Below are 14847 nucleotides of genomic sequence, written 5' to 3'. Positions count from 1 at the left end.
CATTGCATCACAGACAAGCCAGTAGACCTCTGTGAGTCTGTAGGCAGTGTGAGAGCAGCAGTGGTTCCCTCTTAAGCCTATGTGAACATCGTTCAGGGTCTAGAATCTCCTGTATTCAGGGAACCCGCCAGCACAGGAAAAGGCATTGTATCTGTGATGAAGCTCATAAACACGACCATGGAAATGAGTGTATGCTGATGATGGGGATGACTTCTGGTTCATGCTCTTCCTCCCATCTTCCACCCCCTGTGTTGGAATTCAGAATTTTAAAAACCAAGCCCCATCTCTGTCTCCCTCTTATCCCCTAATTTTGTTCTAAGGAAAATTTACTCATTTCCAGTATCTCCAAGGTGTGGCAGCCACAGATTAAAATGCCTACAGGCATAGGGCAAGTAGTGTTGTAAGTGATGCTGGTGAAGGTGGGTGAGAAGGAGCAGTGGGGACCATAGTGACCCTGCTTTATAAAAATTGAGCAGCTGCCATTTAGCTCAGACCAGCCCAGTGTTGCCAGATATATTGATAATTAAAAATAGAGAAATCCAAAACTTTTAAAGTATTAATCCTAATACAAGCTTTAAAAAAATGTTGTGTGAGCCCAATAAAATATCTATGGGCCAGACTTGGCCCTTGTGCTAACAGTTGGCAACTTCTGTGATATTTTAATGATTTTTTTCATGCAGTGAGCTGGTAGCACCTATCCACAAAATTGGCAGATTGGTAGCCTTGTACTCTGTACTCTAATCTAATGATCTCATGATACTATATACTAAAACAGATACTTGGAAAACCTGGTTGCGAAGCCCCTCGAGTCCATGTTGGCCCTAAATGGCTGCCATTCTGTTGTTGGTATGGACTGTTTGGTAGAGGATCCTTGAAAAGAAAGCTCTGGGTTTTCTGAGTTGTCTTTCTGTGACAGCAGCTGTGTTCGTTAGCATGGACCTAAATCCTGCTGCTGTTCTCTGAATGCTGAGCAGAAAATGTGTACTTCTGTGTCACTTACACTTTGGTCCTAACTTAGCTTTTGTACTAAAAATCAGGCTGCCGCATTTATGACCCCTGGGTTTCGCTGCATTCTGATTAACAAATGCACATTAAAATAGTCCTACATATTCTTCAGTACAGCTTCAAATATGGACATGCATTTTATTTGGCAAAGGACAAATGTACCGATGTGTTTTTTATTAACAAGATTGGTATCAAAAGACTATCTGGTGATAAAATAAAAAACTGTAAAACAGGTTCTAATTTTAGTGTGTGTTATCTTGGATTTGAGCGTTCCCAGGAGGCTTGTGTTTATTGTGTTGCTTGGCAATTACATTTAATCAAAGTGGCATGATTCGAGTTTGCCACTTTGCATTCTTAGATACCAGCCGCATTTACTTTGTGCCTTCTGTCTCTTTTTCACATTTAAAACGTTTTACTTTTTTATTAAATATGTCAAACTTTCAGAAAATTTAAAAGTAGGTACATGTAATAGATTTTTGGAAGCCTGGCCCCTAGACTGAACAAACGTTAACATTTTAGCATATTTACATCAGATCTCTGTTTTTTTTTAGGCAGGGCCAGTGAACCACCCTCCTCTCCAGCACTTTCCTCCTTTCTGCCTCCTCAAAAGAATCAGCATCCTAAGGTTCTCTACTCTCCTTCTTGCATGAGTTTTCTATCTACCAAACAGAGGCAAACATCTCTGGCTATTAGGAAAGTGGATACTTCAGCTGCAAGAAGCAGCCATTACTTTTTTAGAAGCCTCACCGCTGATATATCCATATTGCGGTTAGAACCCTGAAGAAATGAGGCCTTGTGAGTTGTGAACAATGTCAGGTGTTCCCGTAAGGGATGGGCATCTCCATTTCTCCATCTGATCCCTCCTTGCAGAGGGGCCGGAGTGTTTAGGGAACGTCTCAGAAAACTTCTTCTCTTTGTATTTTTTCTGCATCATCTTTTCATGCTTAACTTTTAATGTACCAAATTAGTAGGGTAGCCCTGCTCTAGTCTTACATGTATCATTTTAACAAAAAACTCTTCTTCGAGTAAAGCCTTGATCCCAGAAAGGAATACAAGGGGTTTTCTGGTAGAGGGTTAGGTCTCAATTTGATATCTACTTTAACTTCTAATGTTGTGTGTGAGCACATGTGTGCATTAGCTACTATTGGTTGTTTTATGGTCTAAAAATCTCTTTTCTCATTGCAAATGCCTCCCTGCCTCCTGGGATGGTGAAACTTTTCTTATCAGTTGACTGTAAGAAGCATTCAGTATACAGAAGACTCTTTAGAAGTACAGCAGTTTGCAGTCACTTATGGTTATATAGGTCTGTCATCCTCTGGTCGTAGTGTAATGTCCTAGTGTGTTTATTTCTATGTCTCCTTTGGTTCTTTGGGGAATCACACAGGTGACAGGTGGTTCCCTATTTACAGTTTTGGGGACAGGTCATCTAGGAATAAGGGAAACTTAGAACTGTGTGAGAGAGATGTTGAATTAGTTCTCAATAGAGTAATGGAAGTTTAGGCTGCCCCAGGCTTCTCCAGTCAGATTAAAGTGTATTTAGCAGTGGTGGCTCTGCCAATGTGTTTCTCCATGTAGAGGTAGGTGTTCTCTCTAGTCAGGAACACAATTTAAAATCTCATAGGAAGGTGGCAGGCTTACTCTTTATCCACTTGACTGTCAAAGTATCTAGATCTCTTCTTAATTGGAAATGCAGGATTTCTTCATTCCAGGGAATGTAACTTTGTGCTGCTATCAGGCCTTGGGGAACACTAATATATGAGAAATCATTTACATAATTATGGTTCCCAGTTCTTGGTTGGTCATAAGTGAAAGAGATTTGAGGTTTTGAACATAGTCATTTTTGGCCTCTAGAGATCGGTGCCCAGAGAGAAGGACCGTGCTGCACACAGGTGGATCACCTAAAAGGGCTGTGCGAGGACCAAGCTGACAGTTCTCAGATCTCTGGGAAAAGCCTTGGGGTGTGAAGAAGAACATCGACTGTATTGTTAGTCTGGGGTAGAACACTTTGTTACAGTTTGTGCCAGGTGGGTAGGCAGCAGGCAGCTGAGACAGGGATGCAAAGCGAGCTTCATGTTTTCCCTAAGGTTCTTCCTTAAATGGGTACCTGGAAGCAGTATTACAGAAAGTGAAAGATGGATCTTGACTGGAGGCTTTGGTTTTCCTCATAACTCCCCCTCCCCTAGCTCACATACCTTGCATGTACTAAAAATGACTTGCGAAACTTGTGTTTGCTTTGCTAAGTTCAGTGACAGCACCAAAACCCTACTCCCACGCTGTGCTTTGACCCCATTTATTTGTTATGGGGTGTGTTTGTGTAATTTCCATCATCTTGACATGCCAGGTACCTTTGGAAAGGGTGCTCAGGCTCCAGCAGCAGAAACAAGCGTGCCGGCAAAGTTTCCACTGGAATTTGGCACCCAGTAGAGTCAGCCTCCCCTGGACGCTTTGTTTCTGCTTGCTGACAGGTGGCTTCATTCGTCATCTTCAGTCATTTTGAATGTGCCTTCAGTCGCTTAAAATTTCTAAACTATTTTGTCAGGAACAGGTTTTTATATTTTCATCAGAGAATTTCTTCAGAATGCTTTGTGTGGCTAATGGTCTAATGGAAGACCTAGAATTAGGGCCTCAGTCTCTTGAGTGGGCTCAGCTCTTAAGGCACGCGTAGTTTGCCTCTGGATGACTTTCTGGAACTGCCAAGTGGGAAAGGATGATTTGAAAAATGATAATTTTATTATACGTGTAATTACATTTAGCTAAAATATCACAGACACATTGGCATCTCAGCAGTTCAAGCTGACGGAGCTTACTCTTTTAGAATTTACACTGTGTTCACTGTGAAAGACATATTATTTTCTACTAAAAGTCAGAGCTCAACAGACGTAACAAGCCTAAATGTCATTCTATGCGCAGAAATGTTTAGTGCTGTTATAAGTCGTAGAAAATCTCATTCTTTTTCCTTAAAATTTCATTTCACACTTGTCTGAGTAGGTTTTCAGTTGTTTAGTGGCTTGCTGCCTAAAATAATCTGTTCAGTCATATAATTTTCCATTTATGTTTTGCTACATTGCAGTCTCACAAAATCATTTTTTACCTTAGATGGTGATTAATGCCTTTTACCATATCTATCATTTGAGTTTAGAAGTAAAAAAAGAACATGCTCATTATTCATGTCTGGCTTCTGTTTAGTGCTCATAGTATAAATGGTCAGTCAGGGCTTTAGGTACATACTTTTCCACGCTTTTAAGTTGGACATCCTGGAATGTTTGTGTCTTTATAAACAGAAATTGAGGTCCATGTGCCTAGACATGAGAGCCCTGTACAAAGGCTGGAGCTGGGGGCTTGCTTAGCCTGGACCAGGGACTGGGCACTGTATGCTTTTGCAATTTCAGCACAATTAGATTATGGTGTTCTCTAACATTTTTAAAAATTAATTTGACTTATGCAAGCAACAAAGAACATTTTCCATGAAATAAAGAAATGAAACATTTCAGATGAGATTAAGGTCTCTCTTAATCATATCTGCAATTCCAATAACTTTCTCTTTCTCCTTAGGCAATGTTCTTCTATATTTGGTAATGCTCTTAAAATTCACATATATTCATTTAAGGAAAAAATAAAGATTATGTGTATTTACATAAGCAATATGCTGCACAAATTTTACAATTTCCTTTTTTCTGAATCATATGTCTTGTAAATCATTTCATATCTTTACATGGTGATCTTCAGTGTTCCTTCTAATTGCTCTGTTGTTTTATAGGAATGATTTGCACTTTGCCATCTTTCCTATTGGGGAGTTAGATGCTTTGAGACATAATAAAAGCTATGAGCCATGGATCTTCCCTTTCCCTTTAGAAAAATACGTATACAAGTATACATGTAAATATTTATTTATAATGTTTGTTTTTGATTTTTCACTTCAGTTTGAGGGCATTTTTTCTGTTTGATGTTATTCAAAATAATGGAAGCACTTTACTGTAGTTCTTTATATACTGAGTACAATTTACAGGTTATTCATGCCCCCTTTAGAAGTTTTTCTTTTTCTGAATGATTGTAGTGTTGGAACTTGAACTCTATAACTCCTTTTGAGATATATATATATATATATATATATCTAAAAGATATATATATCTTTTAGAATTTACACTGTGTTCACTGTGAAAGACATATTATTTTCTACTAAAAATCAGAGCTCAACAGACGTAACAAAAATCCATATATATATGGATTGAAAAAAAAACTATGCTGAGTAGTTAAAGGACAAATGAGTAGTAGATAAGCCAATATTGATTCCCCTGAGAGCAGAGTGGGACGTGACGGTGTCGGGGGTGGGGGTGGTGTCCTATGCCCCTAGGGGAGGCAGAGATCGGAAGACACAGGTGCCCCAAGAAAGTGGGAGGAGAATGAGCACAGATATGTTTAATTTTGGTTGGCACAACCACAAAAGGAGACCTTTAGAGCAGAAACCTAGACCTGGGACCCAGACAAAGAGGGTCTTGCTATTTCATTGAGCAGCAAAATCAATGAGACAGGTTAATGACTGATTCCTTCCTTCGTCTGGTCTTTATGGAAGGCCTGCTCTGCCCCTAGGCCCTGTGCTTGGCCCTGGAAGTGGAGCAGGACAGACTCTGCCTTGCCTTCATGCCTTTATGCCTAGTGGGACAGACATCAGTGATCCCACAGACAAGTGACGGGAGTGCAGCTAAGTTGCTGCCATGAGGGACATGTTCCTGCTGCTCTGAGATCCTGTGGGTGAGGGCGCCTATCTGGGTAAAGTACTATTGGCTGAGGATGGTGGCAGAGGAAGCGACAAGACCTGCTGTTGCTGGAATGTCCAGGCAGGCGGGGTGGCAGGGGCAGGAGGGAGGAGTCCAGGGAAGAGAAACTGTTGCGTACATGGACCCTTTAGGGTGACAGTGGGTAAGAGGAGTTAAAATCAGTGCAGCTGGAGCTTCTTGATCTACTTGGTGGGCTCTTCCTCATTCCTCTGGGCTCCCAGTGTTGGCGGGTCCCTAGGCTTGTCCTTGGGCATCTCCTTTTGACTGTCTGCAGTTGGTGAGCTCATCCAGTCTTGTGGTTCAGACACATCATATGCTCTGGTAACTTCCAGGCTATCCTAGACCTTTCCCTGAACTTCAGACAAGGATATCCAGCTGCTCTTCTGATTTATATTTGGCATCTCAAAGGTAACTGTCCAAAAGTTTACTTCCAATCACGCCCTTTTCTGTCCTGCTTCTCCTGGACCTGCTTCTTCCATGATATCTTTTTTTTCTTGGCAAATACCATCTTTCCAGTTGCTGAGGTAAGAAACCTTGAGCCATTTCCTCACTCTTCTCTTTCTCAATAACCTGCTTCCAATTTAGTGCAAAGCCTGTTGCCTTTACCTTCAGAACAGAGCTACTCTGCTACTGCCCTGTCCACCCAGAAGTAGATTAGCCCCATGGCCTCCCAGCTCAGCTCTCTGCATCTACCTGTGGCCTGTTCAGTCTCTTCTCTGTATAGCAGCTATATAATTATGTCACTGATTTGTGATCCTGTTAAAATATACTGATATTGTCTCTTTGCTCTGAATAGTCACATGATTTTTCACCTCTACGTAAAGACCAAGACTAACAGTGGCCAGTAAACCAGTGGGTTCTGGTTCCTGGTTACCTTTTGTACTCACCTCCTGCTTCCTGTTCTTGCTTATTGCTGGTGTTACTCAAGCACAAGGTGTTCTCAGCCTCCGGGCCTTTGCATTTGCCATCTCCTCTGCTTACTGTCTCTTCTTACTGTCTCTCCAGAGAGCCATGTGGTTTCCTCCCTCAACTTCTCCCTACTACACCTCAATATTTTTTACCCTCTCTATGACACTCACCCCTTTAACATACTATACGATTTTTTAAATTGTCCATTTACTCCCACTGGAATAAAAGCTGCATGGAAACAGAGGTTTTTGTGCATTTTGTTTCCTGCTATATCCCTAGCACATGATACAGTGCCGGACATAGAGCAGGTGTGCAGTAAATAGTTGATGAATTTCTGAATGAATGTATGAAGGGATGGATGAATGCAGAAACCTAATCATACAAGTGAAAATAAAAAAAAACTTACTCAGCAGTGAAAACAGCCAGGAACTTTCCTATTTAGAGGCCATTTGGAGGCTGTTTTAAATTTTTGTTTTGAAAGAAAAATTACTGTTGGCTGTTTGGCTATCACCTGAATTTAATAAATGTCTTTGATACATTGCGAAACTTGGCATCTTCATAGTTTAGGACCATGTTAGCCCATGGTAGGTGTCTGCATACTGTGAAATCAAATTAAATTACAGCCTTGTTCTCCACTTGGTCTTTTGGGGAGGTGGGTGGGTGCATTCAAGAGCAGTGGCAGTTTGGGAATACACTGCAATTAGGTAAAAGTAAATAAGGCTCAGGTACTTTAAAGAGTTCTGAATAACTGGAGAAAAGCTCATTAATACTGACCTTTGGATTATGGAAATCATCTGTCAGATTCTTGTATTTGTCCTCTTCACCTTCAGATGTCCCCTTATGGCATCTCTTCCCTTAGTCCAGTGATGGGACTGTTTCTCAGCGCCAAAATCCACAGAGCGGTTCATCTCCATTTTGACTGGAGATGTCGTCACCATCAAAATTACAAGGGAATCTTTAAATATGGAAGAAGTGCTTAAAAATTTGCTTCTCAAGTTTTATTTCCAGAGAACTTACAGCCTGTTGATTTTCTACATGATTAGTCTGTACTCTAATGTCTTAGGATTTTTAGGGTATTTATTATCTGTCTATCTAGTATTTGAGAGGGTGAGGCCTATAGAGCCAGTGGACAGCTTGTGCAGAAGGAAGTATTGTTGCCAGTGAAAGGAAACTGCAGATTACTTTCCCCTTGGCATAGGATATAAACTCTGCCATGCAGCCAACTGCAGTAACACAAAAATGGAGCAGTTCCCATTTGGGGCAGTAGGAACCCTGCTTCTAGTTAGTGGTGTGCACAGGGGTATGATTGTTATCTGGTCAACTAAGCAGCAGGCCTGTATATCCACATGGCTTTAAGATCTCATTGGGAGCAGGTAGTACAGAGGCTGACTTATAGGATAGCTGTATCTCTGGGACCTGCTACTGGATCATCACAATATCACTTTATTTACAGGTAGTTAAATCATTGACTAAATATTTGCAGAGAACTTAGTGTGCACCGAGGAGTGCACTAGGTCATTGCAGTACAGTTTTTGTAGTCCTCTGACAATACCAGGAGGGCAAGCACTAGTTCTCTCTCAGTCAGCTGGGACTCAGAGGTGTTAAATATGGTTACTTTCCTACTGTTTCTGTTAGGGCATTGGGATTACCTGGAATAGAGCCTCTCAAGTTCCCCCAGTAAGAGACACGTGTGCCTAGGGCTCTGAAAGAACAGAAATCATATTTCCTTGTGGTGCTTGGTCAATAATGTGACTCAGCAGCTATCTGCCTGTTGGCTCTCTTATTGTCATGAATTGGCCTATTTTCTAATTTTACGCTGTCTGTCTTTTCTCCTGGGAGCTCCTGCATACTCAGAGTTTCTGAGTTTCTGAGTTCTTGTAACTTGACATTACCTAGCATGGTCTACCCACCTCATGTTACCCTTTCAGCTTACACATATCACTACCCAGTTCAGTTTTGAGGGAGAATCGTATTGGATCATACTGGCTCAGCCACTTAATAAGTCGCTGAAATATTTATGGTTATTTGTCTGGGTGCCTAAATGGCTCTATTCCAATCAACTTTGGCCTCTGTGATGCATTATGGTATTAAGTGTGGCCCCCTTGGGCTCTTTCCTTCATGGAAGCTCTAAGTAGAATAGCGTTTCTTGTAGGGGTGTCTGGGGGTGTTAAGCAACATGACTGACGTATCTAGTGTAAATTTATACTTGGCAGAGTTGACATTGTAACTGTTGTCTTGTATCAGTGGCTTAACATAATGAGAAATACATTTTACCTTTTAACCCAGTGTGTATGTTCCTGTGTGTGTGTATCTCAAACAAAAGTTTTACAAGGCAGAAGTTACCTTAATACTTATAGTACGCTATGCTCATTTCTGTTCTTTTACATTTAAATAGGTGACAATCAGAAATTCGTGGACTTTATTTGCCATTCCATAAGAGGTTATAACTTGTAGTTTGTAAAACTCTGGTGTCTGACTCTGAAATTCATTTATATCCCAGTGCCTTGTAGTTGGTGGGGTCGGGGGAGCAGGCAAACAGAAGAAACTTAAAACCCAGTACCTGTACTGTAGGAACTTAAAAGCTGGTTAGAAGACAACAGAAATGAAATGTCTAAATGTTGTTTTTGAAAGAATGTAGTACAAAGTACCAAAATGAATGGCACAGATAGAAATCATGGTGAGCAGTAAAGGTCAGATAAATTCTTCCTAGAAGAGTAAGACTAACACGAGATGGGCAGAAGGGTAGGAATAGAAGCAATGGAAGATTCAAAATATCGTTTAAATGAAGTTTGCTGCATACCTACTGGAAGAAGAACACTGATAATTCTGTTCCTGTTTCTCAGATCTCCTCTGTACAATGTGATTATTCCTGTCTAAGGAAACTGTTGCATGCTTTGTACATCTAATGGGAAACATCAGTTCACTTTATTACCCATCTTTTCAGAACAAGTTTTGCTAAGGTTAGATTTTTATTGCAAATCTAAGAAATTAACTTCATTGTCAGTGGTGTTTTAAGTAACTGACTGTTTTGGAGTTGATCATTACACTCCCCAGCTTACAAAAATAACAAACAAAATAAAGTAGCCACGAAGATGTGGGCCCCACCTTTGCAAACAGGTGTTCTCTTCTGCAGGAGGAGCACCTCAGACCTGATCTGCTTTCGTCACCCCTGCTTGACTCACGCCTTCAGTATTTGTCCACGGTGTCATTCTCAATCATACCTACTCGAACCCATCTTCCTCCTCCTCCTGGCTCCGCCCTTGCACACCTGCCTGTCATCACTCACTTTCAACACTGCGTCATAAGCCACTGCTTGCTTTGGGCTTGACTGAACTCTCTCCTTCTTGGAGCTAGTGGTCACCTCTCGTTTCTCTTGTTTGCCTTGTTTCCCTTGTGGGAAATGACAAGAAATCAGATGTTGTTACAGGCATCCTTAAACAATCTAGTTGTCTGCTCTGCGTGCTTTAGTTCTTCTTTGAGAGCAGACTTTGAAACGTATTTGAGTTGTTATTAAAAACCATGTTTAGTTGCAAAGCCAAGACATTTTCATTATATAAAAATCAAAAAGTGAGTAAACAAAAAAAAAAGGAAAAATTACTTGAAACCCCACCTACTCATCACTATTGACATTTTAGCATCTAACTTTTCTGATCTTTTTAAAAATTTGTATAGAGATTTTTCTTTTCTTAAAAGCAAAAATTCAATAATGTAATAATGTTGTCTCATTATCCCATTTTCCCCTTAATAATATTGTAAATACATTTTCGTGCCATTAAACCTGCTGTTTTGTAACCCGTTTTTTCCCTCTTTACAATGTTGTGACTTTCCATTCAACTTCCACAACAATCTTTTTAAGGCCCATATTGCATTTCACCAAATAGGTGGATATTGGGTTGTTTGAACCCTCTGCCCATTGTTAATAATTAGCTGTGCCCAAGTTTTCAATTTAAAATTCAAAATTTAAAGCCAATTGTATTCTTGAAAACAATGATTTTTGAATTGCAGAAGTGATGCAAGTACCTTCTCCTTGTTACAAAATGAAATGTTAACAGTTAGTTCTGAAATCTGCTTGACTTTGCCATTCCCAACCTCTTCCACCCTAACCTCTGTTAGCAATCACATCTGCTCCTGGGTACTTCATTAAATATTCCACTTTTTAAAACCGCTCATGTTTTATTAAATAATTTTATAGAATTGCCCTTTTCCCCTAAAATAAGTTTCCTTCTCATCCTTTCTATTTGTGTGTCTATAGCTTTTCATGTATTTCCTAACTTTATTGTCTCCTCTGTGTTGTATAAAGGAGAACTGCATCTCTTGCTTATCTGGGGAATAGAGAATGAATACATGCGGTCAGGCTTAGTAGCCCACAGGCAATGAAGGATGGTAAGAGCCACCAGTCAGAGAGAGGAATGTGCCAGTGGGAGACTGTCAAGACTAAGCAACAAGTTAAATTGCCAGGGCTCCTTGCTGAGAGCTTAGCTTTCTCATGGCAGCAAATTCTGGCCAGCCCGTGAGATACGTGCTTTCTGAGGCTTGGGGGTGGGGGAAACCTTAGTTTAGGGGAAGAGTGGCTGCTGATCACAACCAAAATAAATTCAGAAGCGTTAGAAGGCAGCGTGTTGGGTGGTTAAGAACTCTACCTTGGGTGGGGCGAGCAGGCAGGTGTGGATTTGAATTCCAGTTTTGCCACTTACGGGGTTAATGACTTAACTTTTTCATGATTCTGTTCTTTATTTGTAAAATAGGGATAGTGCTACCTTCCTTGTAGGGCTGTTAAAAAGTTTTAGCTGTTACAAAGTTCTGATGCATAACTAATGAGGACTGGCTGCAGTGAAGGAATGCACACTTATCTCCTAAATCGTACAAAGCACAACAGTTTATTCTTTTACATTTGATTACCTATCTGGTTAGGGTTTGTACTCTCAGTCTCATACCTGTATTGCAGTAATTCCGGTCCATTCAGGAATCCTAGCTCTGTCTCTAGAAATGGCGCAGGCCCTAGAGGAGCAAAAACCTCAAGCCATGTCCTGCCTTCACTGAAGTTGCCATCATTTTTGTAGACCTGAGGTTGCCTCCAGGAGACTGAGAATGCTTGCTGCTTCTTGAGATCCAAGAACTTTGGTGAGGATTATGTAGAATCGAACTTCACAACAGGAGATCAGTTTTTTGAATAAATGAATTAGGAGGCCATTGACACATTACTCAATGTATTTTTAAATTAAGCAGATTATTTTATTAAAAGGGCCACTGTCTTCTACATCTCCTTAAAAATAGTGTTCCATCTATTTACCTAACCCTCCCTAAAAGTATGACACTGTCCCCATTTTACGTCCTTTATCTGATCTTTGGTTACACAGATCTCTGGTCCTTTGAGACTAATATTCTGTGGCAGCTTATAGCTTAGATGCAGTGATATCTCAGGGCCTTTCTCCCTGGATGAGGTCGGGCTGGAGAGACCTTCGGGTCTGGTTATAGAGGACACTATTTCTGAACCCTGCAGAGTTCTCATTTTAGGAACTTCACATGTACTCTCAGAGTATGGCTGCTCCCAGGTTACTCATGGGGAAAGGACTCTAGCTCATTTGTAATCCAGCAGCTACTTGGGTTATATGAAGTGTACAGAAAGGACCTGGGAAGTGACTGTATTCTGTGGTGTAAATTTGCTTGGCAATTCATTCCCTTCCTGCTTGAGCTCTTAAAAACAGAAGTCTGTGAATAGGGAATCACCAACAGGCATGAATAACCGGCTGATTTTCAGCAAGGGTAAATCCCAGCAAGTGTGAAGGTCTTAACTCAAATGGGTATTCAATGTACATTAGTGCTTTCTGGAGCCATAGTGATCTTGGGTTATACATTTGTTCTAATTTCAACTAACTGCATTTTTTAATTGTTTTGGTTGTTCAGTCTTTTGGGGCCCTCCCATTATGATTTCCTTGGCTAGTGGGGAAAAATTAAAGGAATGTGTGCACATCTTGTCTAGAAAAAATTATCAATTCTTGGGGGTCTCAAGAATATATTCCTATTTACCCCACAGAAAATGATGCCTAGTCGGCCAAGAGACTTGGCAATACTAATCTTGGCTCTTTCCATAGATACAAGACCAGCTCTACCTGTAGGTAAATTCTGTATAAATGGTAATACTGGGTCTCTGTTTGGGGCTTAGCAAACATGGTTTATACCTATACCAGTCAGTGGAGGCAAAGACCAAGGAATAGAGAGCAGAGCTGATGGATTTCCTGACACAAATCTCTGCAAGGTGCAAACACCTGTACCCATGGAGGGTGCAGGAGTGGAATTACTGTCGAAAGCCTTCCTGTTCCTTCCTGAAATAGTCACATGGGAGCTCAGACTTGCAAGGTATCAGGAAGGACCCAGGTGCCACAGGAGAGTGGGTGGAGGAATGGTGAAATAGGTGAAGGGGATAAAGAGGTACAAACTTTCAGTTAGAAAACATTTAAGTCATGGGGATGAAAAGTACAGCATAGGGAATATAGTCATTAATATTGTAATAACTTTCTATGATGACAGATGGAAATACATTTACCATGGTGAGCATTTTGTAATGTATATAAATGTCAAATCACTATGTTGCACAGCTGAAACTAATATAATATTGTATGTCATGTCAACTATACTTCAGTTAAAAATTAAAATTAAAAAAAGAAGGAACCCAGCATGAATTTTACATGGAGTATGTGGTAATTAACTTTCGGGTCAATATTTTAGGGAACTTACCCTTTTATAAATTATAAAAACTACATTTGGGATCTAACTAGACAATATCATATCCATAGATGAAGTATCTTGTACTGCCCTTTATTGTTTTAGCCAGTTGTTAATCTCTGTCTTGTTTGGGCATTCAAAATAAATCAGTTAAAAGATCATGGGTGAAATATTCAATACTGATTACAACAGCAAAACTATAATTTATGATTATGAATATAAAACTGTTACAATCTTAGTAAGTTCTCTATACTCACCTTCTTGACAAGCTACATATGTATATTCATGTTTTTAGCATGTCAGAATTGTAGTCTTGAGCTACAGTTCTGTTGTTATATTTGAATTAAGTCTTTTCCACTTCAAACATTGGAGATATTGATATGCATTCCTACTTTCTCCTTACAGTGTAGAATCTGCCATGGCAAGATTTGAACAGTTCTGTGACTTGGTTAGATTATACAAAGTTAAGAACTCCAAATCGACTCCAGTTCTTACTGTTTCATTAAACTACTTTTGCAATTCTGCTTATTAATGTTATAATCAAATAAAAAATTTTAAACAGTGAGGAATAAGAAAATGCAAGTGAGGTGAGAAGAGACCTTTAAAACTATGCTGCTTTGGCCATCTGGGTGTTCCCATTTATATTCGGCTGGACGGACCATACGAAATATCTATTTGAAAAATATAGAAGGAGCCTGTGCAATTTGAAGTCTTTTCATTTTGGATAGCAAAATAGGAATTTGGTTTTAGAGGCTTCTGCATTGCCTTTTTTTCCCTCACACCTGAGGAACACTTGAAGAAATGTGATAAATTTGATATTATCTAAGATTTCTTAGCAGGAATGTGCAAACTGCAAAAGACTATGTCTGTTTTAAAACTACAGGTAAAACATTGCTTTATACACATAAATTTTTCATGCAAAAAAAAAAAAAAAAAAAAGCCTGGGCCTACCAGTGATTTTCCTTAAGTTTACTGATAAGGTGACTGGTTTTGAATCAGAGAATATCCAGTAGTATTTACTGCTAAAACCTTGGCATGTGTTCTTTCTCCTTCTTTCCTTCCCCTTCCTCTCCTCCCTCCTTCCTTTTTCTTTCCGCTTGATATTTTGCCCCAGTGTTTTCGTTCTCTCTGATTTTCCCTTCCCTGCCTTTGCCTGTGTTTTTCAGCTCTTTTTCTATCGATTTCTTCCTTAATTTCTCTGGCTGCTTCTCTCCAGTCTCCTCAGTCTCTGAAAGCACCTTGTCTGCTCATGACTTTCTGCCTCCAGGCACCTGCTTTCAGCTCCTACTTAATTCACAGTTGAATGTGGGAAGAGATCTCAGCTGGACAGAATATTCCTCTTCGCTCTGGAGGAGGAAGCTGTCCAGCCCGTCCTGTGCAGGGTGGAGAAGGGTTGAGACAGGAGGACAGGCCCTGGGGCAGTGGCCTGGCAGCC

At 40.3% G+C, this 14847-nt stretch overlaps 1 protein-coding gene across 3 annotated transcripts in view; it reads left to right on the top strand.

The window, feature by feature from the left end:
- The window catches only part of ARHGEF26 (Rho guanine nucleotide exchange factor 26), a 126634-nt gene that overhangs the window by 8485 nt on the left and 103302 nt on the right, over positions 1 to 14847 (top strand). The gene's annotated exons all lie outside the window — the stretch shown is intronic.

Source organism: Manis javanica, chromosome 3 (genome assembly GCF_040802235.1).
Source record: "Manis javanica isolate MJ-LG chromosome 3, MJ_LKY, whole genome shotgun sequence".
NCBI classification, from domain to species: Eukaryota; Metazoa; Chordata; class Mammalia; order Pholidota; family Manidae; genus Manis; species Manis javanica.
The sequence above is the reverse complement of the archived record's forward strand: the minus strand, read 5'-3'. Positions and strand labels throughout refer to the sequence as shown.